We start from the raw sequence: 7,237 nt of genomic DNA on the forward strand, positions 1-7,237 counted from the left end.
TCTGTCATATGACTCAGGCCTGGTCCTAAATTCAAGTGTCTGTGTGCTTTTAAATAGGGCTGTGCACCCCCCTACCTGAACTGCTTCGGAACCCGATCCGATCCGGTTCGATCTAGACCTCCCCTGATCCGCTCCAAAACTGGATCTGGAGCGAGACCCAGAGGTCCGGATCGATATTCGGACACCATTTTGCCCCCCTTCCCCACTTACTTGCCTTCCCAATGGGTGGTGGAGGCAGGTAAGTGGGGAAGGGGGAACAATATGGGGGCCGAATAAGCCCCCCTCCCCCTTGCTTGGCTCCATAGCTTCGGAACGGTCCAAATCGCTTTTGAGAATTAAGAACCACTTCGAGCTGATCCAGACCTCCCCCGATCCACTCCAGAACCGGGCTTCGGAGGTCTGGATTGACCCACTCCACTTCGGATCCGGGGATAGTTAACGAAGCAGAGCACACCCCTACTTTTAAACATTTTTAGGGGACCTGATTTCATAGGAACATTGGAAGCTTCCTTCTACTGAGCCAGACCATGGGTCCATCTAGCCCAGTATTGTTCACACTGAGTGGCAGCAGCAGCTCTCCACGGTTTCAGGCAGGATATGTTCCTCACCCAATGTGGAGAAGCTGGGAATCAAACCTGGGACCTTTTGCATGCAACGCATGCGCTCTATCATGCTGAGCTACAACGACTACCCATTTCTAGGCCCACACAAATTCAACTCAGGGTGCTTCAGGGCTTGGCCTCCTCACTTCGGTAGTTAAAGCTGAAGGGTCCGCTATCATCCTTACTCCCACAGAGAATGGAAGGACGGAAGGAGGCATCACAGTAGAGCCATGTTGGCCCTGAAGTAGCAGCCCAGTCAGGAGGCAAGAAGGCTCTGAGAGAGCCAGCCCAGATCCCTCCCCACCACCTAAGGGAAGTCCCATGTAGATGGTGAGGTGAGGGTCTCATGGCCACCCTGGAGTAGGAAGGTCAGAGAAAACTGCGATAAAAGCAAAAGAGTTCAGATTTCGATTAATCTGAACTGCAGATCCTGCAGTGAACCAGCTTGTCCCGATTCCACAGACTGACAGGCTGGGTCCCCCCGTTCCTGGAATTTTATTCAAATTTAGTCATAGAACCATAGAACAGTAGAGTTGGAAGGGGCCTACAAGGCCATCGTGTCCAACCCCCTTTTTAATGTAGGAATCCCCCCTAAAGCATCCCTGACAGATGGTTGTCCAGCTGCCTCTTGAATGCCTCTAGTGTGGGAGAGCCCACAACCTCCCTAGGTCACTGGTTCCATTGTCGTACTGCTCTAACAGTCAGAAGTTTTTCCTGATGTTCAGCCGGAATCTGGCTTCCTGTAACTTGAGCCCATTATTCCGTGTCCTGCACTCTGGGAGAATCGAGAAGAGATCCTGGCCCTCCTCTGTGTGACAACCTTTCAATTATTTGAAGAGCGCTATCATGTCACCCCTATTACATAACACAATAAAACCCCAGCAGAAACTGCACATTTCCACACATAGACTAAGGCATTTTGGAGAGGATTTGTGCATTTGGGGGTGGGATTCACACACATTTTCACATGTGCAAATTCGCACACATGCAAATTCCTGCAAATTCAGGGAATTGGAAAAAATCGGATTCCATCAGTGAACAGACAATGGAACAAAAGGCACCTGAAAAATTGGCAAATCAAAATCCATACGGCCCTACCCTTGACCATGGTAAATGGGCTACTGCTGACACAAATGTAATTGTCTGGGATCAATGACCAGAATGGGCTGAGTTCTGAGGCCATGTAAATGGGGAAAAGTGGGACCAAAACAGGGAGTTTTGCAACTCGGTTTTATCTATAAATCATAGAATCATAGAATAGTAGAGTTGGAAGGGGCCTCTATGGCCACCGAGTTCAACCCCCTGCTCAATGCAGGAATCCACACTGAGGCATACATGACTTATGGCTGTCCAGCTGCATCTTATACACAACATTTCATCCACGTACTACTACGTTTGCCATTTTGTCAAAGCCTAGATCCAAGGCAATGATTCTGTAATTGTACAATTGATTGAATGATTGTTTCAGCATGGATATCTGTGACGGGAAAGCGAATACCTGCCATGGCTGTATTCTTTGAACATCCAGCCTGACTCCATCCTTCATTCTCTTCCTCCTCTTGGATCTGGATAAATAAGCATCATTTAAGGCTTGCGCCAGAGCCTGGACAGTGTTGTAAATGATGTAGCTGTCTATAGACAGGATTCTTTCCATGTTGACTTGGGGCAGGGACTCGAGTTTCTCACTCTCTGTGCACCTGGTAAAGCCTTTCACGGACAAGGCATGCTTTGAATAATGACAGTTAAATGCTTTCTCCCCAAACTGTGTGATAGCAGAGATAAGGGGTGTCAAATCCCCATAATTTGTTGGTTTAGTGTTTGGGATGAAGAAGGAAAAAATCCCATGGATATTCTCTAAGCAGAATTTACTGTACATCAACTCAAAGGTCATGTCCCACAAAGCTGTTGTGATCCAGACTTTCCCTACAATGGGTTCTACAAACTTTTCAATGACAGAATGCATAAGCAATATTCCTTCTAAAAAGGAAATAGTCTCGGCATAGTAAACATATACATTCATTTGTAACCACTTGAAGAAGGAAGAATGAGGGAACCGTATTTGTTTCGTATTCAGTGCTGGGAGGCTCCTGGAGAAAGCAGCACAAACGCCCCTCCTGGTAAGCTCAGGTGTCAAAGACTTGATGAACATCTCTCCATTGTCAGTGTCTGGAGCAAAGACACCGATTGTTGTCCACCGGAAATGCAGGAGCAGTTTGACAATCTTCAGGTGCAGGTATTCATCTGTTGGGAACACCCGGTAGGAAAAAGGAAACTGGGTTTTATCATTCAAAACACGAGAAACAAAAGCATAGGAGATCTGGCAAAGAAAGGAAGAGGTGAATTTATGTATGTTTCAGATCAACGCTCAAATACATGTTAGCCCACATGAATCTATAATGAATGGAATGATCATAGATGAACATTGGTCCCATCTATTGCAAAGTGGACCCTTTGGTGAAGTTGGGGTTCCCATGACTATCCTGCTCACATGTGGCTCCTTCTATAGCTCAGCCATTCTTCATCAGATACAGTTACAAGATGAGGGATATTTGGCTCAGCAATACTACAAACAAGAAGGATCTTGGAATTGTTGTAGATCACAAGCTGAATAGGAGCCAACAGTGCGATATGGCTGCAAGAAAGGCAAATGCTATTTTGGGCTGCATTAATAGTATAGCTTCCAAATCACGTGAGGTATTCGGCCCTGGTTAGGCTTCATCTAGAGTATTGCGTCCAGTTCTGGGCTCCACAATTCAAGAAGGATGCAGACAAGCTGGAGGGGGTTCAGAGGAGGGCAACCAGGATGATCAGGGGTCTGGAAACAAAGCCCTATGAAGAGAGACTGAAAGAACTGGGCAGGTTTAGCCTGGAGAAGAGATGATTGAGGGGAGACATGATAGCACTCTTCAAATACTTGAAAGGTTGTCACACAGAGGAGGGCCAGGATCTCTTCTCGATCCTCCCAGAGTGCAGGACACGGAATAACGGGCTCAAGTTAAAGGAAGCCAGATTCCAGCTGGACATCAGGAAAAACTTCCTGACTGTTAGAGCAGTACGACAATGGAATCATTTACATAGGGAGGTTGTGGGCTCTCCCACACTAGAGTCCTTCAAGAGGCAGCTGGACAACCATCTGTCAGGGGTGCTTTAGGGTGGATTTCTGCATTGAGCAGGGGGTTGGACTTGATGGCCTTGTAGGCCTCTTCCAACTCTGCTATTCTATGATTCTATTTCTGGCTAGATTATACCTCTTAGCAGGTAATGCTGGATCAGACCAAGGCTCCATCTAGTCCAGCACTCTGTTCACACAGTGGCCAACCAGCTGTTGACCAGAAACCCACACGCAGGACATGGCTGCATGAGCACCTTCCCGCCCGTGATGTATAGGCTTACTGCCTCCAAAATGGGAGGTAGCACATAGCCATCAGGGCTAGTAGCCATTAATAGCCTTCTCCTCCAGGAATTTATGCAACACCCTTTTAAAGCCATCCAAATTGGTGGCCATCATTACATCTTGTGGTATTGAGTTCCTCCCCAATGAGGCTCACCTGGCACCAACACTGTTATCTTTCAGGCGCCAGGTCAAGACTTTTCTCTTCTCCCAGGCATTTAACACCATTTAACAACACTAAGTTTGTTTTTTAATGGACCCCAGAACTGTTGTTTTTAAATGGATACTGTTGTTTTTATACTGTTGGTTTTAAGTTTTTTTATTTTGTATACTTTTTTTTAATGTTTACTGTTTTTAACTTTGGTAAACCGCCCACAGAGCTTCGGCTATGGGGCGGTATATAAATGTAACAAATAAATAAATAAATAAATAAATAAATAATTTATGCGCTATGTGAAGAAGTCCTTCCTTTTATCTGTCCTGAATCTCCCACCAATCAGCTTCATGGAATGACCCTGTTGGATTCTAGTATTATGGGAGAGTATCCACATTCTCCACACCATGCATCATTTCGCAAACTTGATTTTTAGGGTGACCAACAGCTGCAATTGATTGATTGATTGATTGATTGCATTTTTATACTGCCCAATTGTCGAAGCTCCCCCTCACTGTTGTCCCCAAGTATACCCTCTTGCTTTTTCCGGTATAAGCATATCAATTAATATGAAAGCACGATGTTAAGCACATGATTTGCCCTTTTGTGCAGGACTTTTCATTGGACTTGTTCAAATAACACGCTAAACCATGGTTAGGCTTTAACCATTTTTCAGCAAATGGATAGTGAGCATGTTTAAACCATGGCTATGTAGCCACCATGGTTAAGACTGGTTCACATGACACACTATGTTATGATTCATATGATATGGTAAGCTATAATGTTCAGCTCAAAATGTTTAACCACTGTGGCTTAGCGTGTCATCTGAACAGGGTCACTGACAACTATTCAGTGTCTATCCAGCTCCACCCCCACATACAGATTGGGACTGGGCCTTGAGGGGCTTGGAGATATTGATTGATTGATTGCATTTATATCCCACCTTTTTTCCTCCAAGGAACTCAAGGTGGTGTACATAACCCTCCTCCTCTCTATCCTCACAACAACAGCCCTGTGAGGTAGGTTGGGCTGAGAGTCTGTGACTGGCCCAAAGTCACCCAGTGGGTTTCCATGGCCGAGTGGGGACTAGAACTCGGATTTCCTGACTCCCAGTCCAACACTCTAGCCACTACACCACACTATCGCTTTCTGCCCCATAGTGGAGCCAGATCACACACCCCACATGTCTCCTAGTTTCATTATTCGCGGATGTTCCCATTGAGGTTCTCTTGAGAACTTTATGATTTATCTGGAAGGAGCCCTAAGTAGAGTGAGAGCCAGTCTGCAATTGAAACACCCCCAACCTGCGGGATTTTGTAGATGCCCAACGCAGATGAAATCTGGATGGAGATGTCAGAGTTGGACCCTTCCAGAACAGCCAAGAGGTTGTTCTGTCTTCCACAGTAGTAGTCTGGCACAGTTGCCTGCCCAGTAGAGAGCAGCCTTAATAGGGCATCAGAAGTCATTATAGCATCGAAATAGGAGTCATGGATGTTGTAGCCCAGGGTGATGTTGGGTAAGATCTGGGGATTCTGGTTGATCTCCTGAATGGCAAACAGGAAGGACAGGAAGTTCCAGTACCTTGTGGCTATTTCCCTGGCAATAAAATAAAATAATATATGTTTAAACCATGGTTTGGCACATTTGGCAAATATATTTCATTTATTTATTTATTTATTTTATTACATTTATATACCGCCCCACAGCCGAAGCTCTCTGGGCGGTTCACAAAAACGAAAAACAGTAAACATTAAAAGTATACAAAATTTAAAAACCATCAGAGACATAAAAACAACAGTATAAAAGCAGCAGCATCCATTTAAAATAACAATTCTGTGGTCCATTAAAAAACAAACTTAGCGTTCAATGCTGTTAAATGCCTGGGAGAAGAGGAAAGTCTTGACCTGGTGCCGAAAAGATAACTGTGTTGGCACCAGGCGAGCCTCATCGGGGAGATCATTCCACAGTCGGGGGGCCACCACCGAGAAGGCCCTCTCCCTTGTTGCCATCCTCTGAGCTACCCTCGGAGTAGGCACTCAGAGGAAGACCTTAGATCCTAGCAGCCACGTGTGCTTGTGGGGGAGAAATGGGGCAGGATGCAGTGGTCTCTTTCTCTTCCTATTGATGCTCCTCAGCTATGTGGAGATAAGAACATGCAGTGTGTGAGAAGGAGCACCTGCAGGAAACCCATAACGGTCTCCCCCAGCATTGGGCGAGTTCATCATGTTGTTTACTGAACTTGCCTGAACAGGTCGAGAAGGCGAAACGTAACCCAGAGTGTTATTAACTCTCAGTAATTCACACCTCCACCTTAGTTTGGGGAGAGGATTAATCAAAGTCAGGACACTGGAGGTGGCTCACGTGAAAGGAATTAGTTACTTACTGAAGGTCTCCGGGAAAGGGACTCGAAGGACCTTTTCTAGATTCCGTGCAGTGCCTGGGACACAGGCAGAAGTACTGGGTTTATCCAAGGCCAACAAACCATTTCTGCCCTCGGATGAGGGTTTGAAACACAAACGCTTGCTTCAGGGCTCACCTAGGGCAAATCTACACAGAACACTGAAGGCACTTGCATGCGCCCCCAGAGTGCCCCCAAAGTGATGGTGTAGTTCCCGCCCTGGAAGAGATGGAGGAAGAGGCAGAGGAGGAGGAGGCTGGGGAATCCAGCCGCGTCCTTGCCGCCGCTGCCGCCCACCTCCCCGCTGGCCGGGTCGGTGAGCTCGGCGGAAGAAGGCGGGGCAGAGAGCGGAAGAAGCTCTCCGACCCGGCTGGCTCTTTCGCCAGCAGCAGGAGGCTGGTGGGGAGGTGGGAGGTGGGCGGCGGTGGTGGCGGCAAGGACGCGGCCGGGTTCCCCAGCCTCCTCTTCCTCCGCCTCTTCCAGGGTGGGAACTACACCATTACTTTGGGGGCGCACTGGGGGCACATGCAAGCGCCTTCAGTGCTCTGTGTAGATTTGCCCCTGATGACTTTAGTGAGTGGTCAGGGATTTCTCTTCAAGAATGACAAATCAGCAGACCAGGTTGGCACATTCTTGCTCTTGTTTATTCCACAGAGTATAAATAAATAAAAAAAGCTTTTTGGCCAGGCCAA

The sequence above is a fragment of the Elgaria multicarinata genome, chromosome 3 (assembly GCF_023053635.1).
Source record: "Elgaria multicarinata webbii isolate HBS135686 ecotype San Diego chromosome 3, rElgMul1.1.pri, whole genome shotgun sequence".
Classification (NCBI taxonomy): Eukaryota; Metazoa; Chordata; class Lepidosauria; order Squamata; family Anguidae; genus Elgaria; species Elgaria multicarinata.